Source organism: Triticum dicoccoides, chromosome 5B, assembly GCF_002162155.2.
Source record: "Triticum dicoccoides isolate Atlit2015 ecotype Zavitan chromosome 5B, WEW_v2.0, whole genome shotgun sequence".
Taxonomy (NCBI): domain Eukaryota; kingdom Viridiplantae; phylum Streptophyta; class Magnoliopsida; order Poales; family Poaceae; genus Triticum; species Triticum dicoccoides.
This window is the reverse complement of record NC_041389.1, coordinates 640,919,692-640,925,823: the sequence shown is the minus strand read 5'-3', so window position 1 is coordinate 640,925,823 and position 6,132 is coordinate 640,919,692.

The window sequence follows — 6,132 nt, the reverse complement described above, 5'->3', positions numbered from 1 at the left end:
GGCGCGCCGCCGCCCCTGCCCTGCGCGGCCGCCGCGCGCCGCCCCACCGCCCCTGCAATTTCCATAGCAATTTTTTGCATTTTTTGTGTATATGTGTTTGTATGTGTATATATATATGTGTACATGTTCATAGTATTTTTTTCATAAGTGTATTTTTTTTGTTCATTGCATTTCTTTCATATATATAATGTATATACACTAGTAGAAAAAGGGTCAAACGTGCAGCACATTAGTGCCGGTTTGTATTAGAGCCGGCACTAATGTATACATTAGTGCCGGTTCCAACGGCTAGCCGGGCCGCTCTCATTAGTACCGGTTCGTGGCTAAACTTTAGCACCGGTTCGTGCCACGAACCGGTACTAATGAGGGTGATGGCAGGATGTTGTCAGTCTGGGCCCCCTCCAGCACCTTTAGTACCAGTTCGTGGCACGAACCGGTACTAAAGGTCCTCCTGCATATAAACCCTTCGTCCAGCTCGCTCTGTTCTTCCCCCTTTCCCCTCTCCTCTCCTCTCCGTTCTTCCTCTTCTCCCCTCGAGCTCATCACACATTTTGCCCAAAATTTGTCAAGATTTGAAGGCCCCCATCCATTCAAGTGATCACAAAGGTTAGCAACTTTGTCCTTTCATCTCTCATTACTAGATTAGCTCTTGCAATGCTTTATATAGTTACTAATTTGTTAGTTTAGTAATTTGGGAGGAAATATATATATGTGCTAGTATTTGATTTATATGCAATTTGAGGTCAAAAATAACACTTAGTTTGCATATGTAGGTGTGGTTTACTTAGTGCCTTCTAAATCTCCGTCGTAACCACCGTCGATCGCCCGCACCGTCCCGTCGCCGGCACCACCTTGTGGCGAGCCTCTTGTTCATGAAATTTTATATAAAAAATTGATGTTTGTGTGATTTGGATATATAGTTAATCATGTAATAATTATCTTACCCGTACGTTGTTTGTTATACATAGTGCCATGGTTTTGATATCCGTCCCCGTCGGCCCTCGTCCTTGTTATGATTCGGATGTGGTATATTCTCTTTTAAAACTATTTGTTGCATTTCGTGTTTATGACAAATTATGCCCATCAAGTTGACATAGATATTTTTATCTAGGAGGTATGTGAACCGGAAATTCCAATCGACCCTATTGTCGAGAGGTTAAATTTAGTTGAAAGAGAAAACGAGCACTTGAAAGAAAAATTGAAAAGAATTGAGGGGGAGAAGATGGAATTGGAGTTGCATGTTGCCGATGTCGTCGATGATCACAAGATTAAGATGGAGAAAATGCGCTTGAAGAATAGAAAGATTATAAAGTATGCCATCGATAGTGAGGCTTGGTATCATTATGCTGTTGGATCAATTGTTACCTTAGTTGCGATCTTGATCGCATTTGTTGTTGCATTTAAATGCTTTAGCTAGAGAGTTATTTGTTTGTTGCATTTAAGTGTTGTATGAACTTTATGTATGAACTTGTATTTATTTGGTCTATTCGGTGTTGTGTAATGAAGATGAGCCGACAATGGATGTACGATGACCGATGCTCTCCCCAGTTCGTTGAGGGCGTGCATACTTTTCTGCTTGCGGCTGAGGCAAACAAACGGGCGGATGGTTTTATGCCTTGTCCATGTGCTGGCTGTAAGAATGGTCACAATTACTCTACGTCAAGAACCATTCACGTCCACCTGTTTGAGTCCGGTTTCATGCCCCACTATAATATTTGGACCAAGCACGGAGAAAGAGGGGTTATGATGGAAGACAATGAACAAGAAGAGGACGACGACAGCTATCCTGGCCATGGGTTCCCTGAATACGATGATACAACAATGGGGGAAGAAGCTGAGCCGGTAATGCGGGAAGAAGCTGAGCCGGCAATGCGGGAAGAAGCTGAAGAAGAGGCATCAGATGAGCCCGTTGATGATCTAGGTCAGGCCATTGCCGATGCAAAGAGAAACTGCGCAAGTGATTTGGAGAAGAAGAAGTTGCAGCGCATGTTAGAGGATCACAAAAAATTGTTGTACCCGAATTGCGTAGGTGACAAGAAAAAGCTGGGCACCACACTAGAATTGCTGCAATGGAAGGCAGAGAATGGTGTATCTGACAAGGGATTTGGAAAGTTGCTGGTAATGATAAAGGATATGCTTCCGAAGGACAACGAATTGCCCGAGAGTACGTATGAAGCAAAGAAGGCTGTCTGCCCTCTAGGGTTAGAGGTGCAGAAGATACATGCATGCCCTAATGATTGCATCCTCTACCGCGGTGAGTACGAGGATTTGAACGCTTGCCCGGTATGTGGTGCATTGCGCTATAAGATCAGCCACGATGAGCCTGGTGATGTCGAGGGCGAGCGCCATAGGAAGAAGATTCCTGCCAAGGTGATGTGGTATTCTCCTATAATACCACGGTTGAAATGTTTGTTCCAAAACAAAGAGCATGCCAAGGCGATGCGATGGCACAGAGAAGACCGTAAGAAAGACGGAAAGTTGAGAGTACCCGCTGACGGGTCGCAGTGGAGAAAAATCGAAAGAAAGTACGGGAAGGAGTTTGCAGATGACGCAAGGAGCGTATGGTTTGGTCTAAGCGCAGATGGCATTAATCCTTTTGGGGAGCAGAGCAGCAACCATAGCACCTGGCCTGTGACTCTATGTTTGTATAACCTTCCTCCTTGGTTGTGCATGAAGCGGAAGTTCATTATGATGCCAGTGCTCATTCAAGGCCCTAAGCAACCCGGCAACGACATTGATGTGTACCTAAGGCCATTAGTTGAAGAACTCTTACAACTGTGGAATGGAACATGTGTACGTGCGTGGGATGAGCACATGGGGGAAGAATTTGACCTAAAGGCGTTGCTGTTCGTGACCATCAATGATTGGCCTGCTCTCAGTAACCTTTCAGGACAGACAAACAAGGGATACCGCGGATGCACGCACTGTTTGGATGATACCCGACAGTATATATTTGAATAGTTGTAAGAAGAATGTGTACCTGGGAAAGCGTCGATTTCTTCCGAGCAGGCATCCCGTAAGAAAGAAAGGCAAGCATTTCAAAGGTGAGGCGGATGACTGGACGAAGCCTCGCCACCGTACTGGTGCTGATGTACATGATATGGTCAAGGATTTGAAGGTGATATTTGGAAAGGGTCCTGGTGGACAACCTGTTTCGAAGGACGCGGACGGACGCGCACCCATGTGGAAGAAGAAATCTATATTTTGGGACCTGCCATATTGGAAAGACCTAGAGGTCCGCTCCGCAATCGACGTGATGCACGTGACGAAGAATCTTTGCGTGACCCTTCTTGGCTTCTTGGGCGTGTATGGGAAGACAAAAGATACACCTGAGGCACGGGAGGACCAGCAACGTATGCACGGAGAAGACGGCATACATCAGGGTCATGCAAGCTACGCTCTTACCAAAGAAGAGAAGGAAATCTTCTTTGAATGCCTGCTCAGTATTAAGGTACCGTCTGGCTTCTCGTCGAATATAAAGGGAATAATAAACATGGTAGAGAAAAGTTCCAGAACCTAAAGTCTCATGACTGCCACGTGATTATGACGCAACTGCTTCCGGTTGCATTGAGGGGGCTTCTACCGAAAAATGTTCGATTAGCCATTGTGAAGCTATGTGCATTTCTCAATGCAATCTCTCAGAAGGTAATCGATCCAGAAATCATACCAAGGTTACAGAATGATTTGGTGCAATGTCTTGTCAGTTTCGAGTTGGTGTTCCCACCATCCTTCTTCAACATCATGACGCACGTCCTAGTTCACCTATGCAAAGAGATTAACGTTTTGGGTCCTGTATTTCTACACAATATGTTCCCCTCTGAGAGGTTCATGGGAGTCTTAAAGAAATATGTTCATAACCGTGCTAGGCCAAATGGAAGCATCTCCAAGGGCCATCAAAATTAGGAGGTCATTGAGTTTTATATTGACTTTATTCCTGACCTTAAGCCGATTGGTGTTCCTGAATCGCGGCATAAGGGCAGACTGGATGGAAAAGGCACGCTAGGAGGGGAACAAATAATATGTATGGACGGACATTCTCTCACTGAAGCACACTACACAGTTCTACAGAATTCCACCTTGGTGGCTCCGTATATGGATGAACACAAGAATTTGCTACGCTCCAAACACCCGGAGCGGTCTGATGACTGGATTACACGTGAACAAACCAGGAGTTTCGCCAACTGGTTGCAGACACGTACCATGCATGCCACCTCTATTGAAGATGACCTGTACTTGCTGTCCTAGTTACCATCTTCGAATATAATGACTTTCAAAGGGTACGAGATAAATGGTAATACATTTTACACGATCGCCCAAGATAAGAAGAGCACCAACCAAAACAGTGGTGTCCGCTTTGATGCAGAAACCAAGACGGGAAAGGAAACATATTATGGTTATATGCAGGACATATGGGAACTTGACTATCGACATGGTTTAAAGGTCCCTTTGTTTCGGTGCAAATGGGTCAATATGACACGAGGCGGGGTAATGGAAGACCCGCAGTACGGAATGACAACAGTGGATCTCAACAATCTTGCGTATGCAGACGAACCATTCGTCCTAGCCAATGATGTGGCACAGGTTTTCTATGTGAAGGACATGTCTACCAAGCCAAGAAAAAGAAAAGATAAGGAAGCGAATGCATCGTACGATGAGCCAAAGCGGCACATAGTTCTTTCTGGGAAGAGAAACATCGTGGGAGTGGACGACAAGACAGACAAGTCAGAAGATTATGAAAAGTTTGATGAAATTGCTCCATTCACAGTGAATATTGACCCGAGCATCCCGTTAAATGATGAAGATTTTCCATGGTTACGGCGCAAAGGGACACACGCGAAGAAAAAGTTTCACACCCAAAGATCTGGGATGTGATCGGCTTCACTATCATCACTTTCTTCTGTGTTTCACACCTAGGAGGGAATGTCTGTAATAGTTAGGGTAGTTATGTGTTTTGGCATTTGAAACGCGAAGAAATTTTATCTGCAAACAAATTCTTTTCATGCATTTACTGATTTTTTTCCAGCTAAATGACCCTGAAATTGAAAAGCAATTCAAATGAACTCAGAAAGGTTGAAAGTTGGCATGGTATCATAATTTCATACAAATAGCATGTGCAAGAAAGTAGAGAGGGTTACGCCAAAAACTGGATGCACTTCGTGTACAAAATGGACAATCTCTTTCGAAGTATCAGGGTTTCCGACGAAAACTGAACTGTTACAAAGGCATTTCATTTTTTAAATAACCTAAGCAAATTGAATATAATGATAAAACACACTAATATTAAACATAAGAAAAAAGAATCACTGAAAAAACTTTTTTCAAAGTTAAGTTATTCACAAACTAGTGATTCACACAAATTTCAAATAATTCAAAATTTAAACTATTCAAATTTGAAATCTACCGCACTAACAGAAAGTTTGTAATTTTTTGTACCTAAAGCAAAAATATTCATAAAGAAACTCTAAATACAGCAAAAACAACACAAAAATAAATAAAAAAAAAAATAAAGCAAAAAAACGAAAAAAAAGCCCGCCTACTGGGCCAAAGCGGCCTGCATACGACTAGCGACACAACCTTTCGTTGGGCCAGGATGCAGGCCCGCGAAGGCCCAGTAGGCCCACAAGGCGAGGAGGACAGGTAGGCCCAGTAGGCCTGATTAGGAGAGGAGCTCGAGAGAGCTACCGCACTGGGGCTTAGAAACCAGTGCGGTAGCCCCTCGACTAGCGAGGTGGGACTAAACTTCCGCACCGCACGTGCGCCAGCGCACCCCCTTTAGTACCGGGTCGTGGCACAAACTGGTACTAAAGGGGGGGCCTTTAGTACCGGTTTGTGCCACCACCCGGTACTAAAGGGGGTCGCTTCCCGCCGCTTGGCCTGGCCAAGACAGACCTTTAGTACCAGTTGGTGGCTCCAACCGGTACTAAAGGTCCATCCTATATATACAACACTTGAAAAAATTCAGCTTCCCTCTGTTCTTCCCTCTGTTTCCTCCCTCCGTCGCGCTGCCCTGCCCGATCGTCGCAGCCCCCGCCCCTCGTCGCTGACCCGGTCCGTCCCCGCCCCTTGTCGTCGCCCCCGTCGACGTCGCCGCCCCAGTCGTCCCCGTCCCCGTCGTCCCCGTCGTCCCCGTCG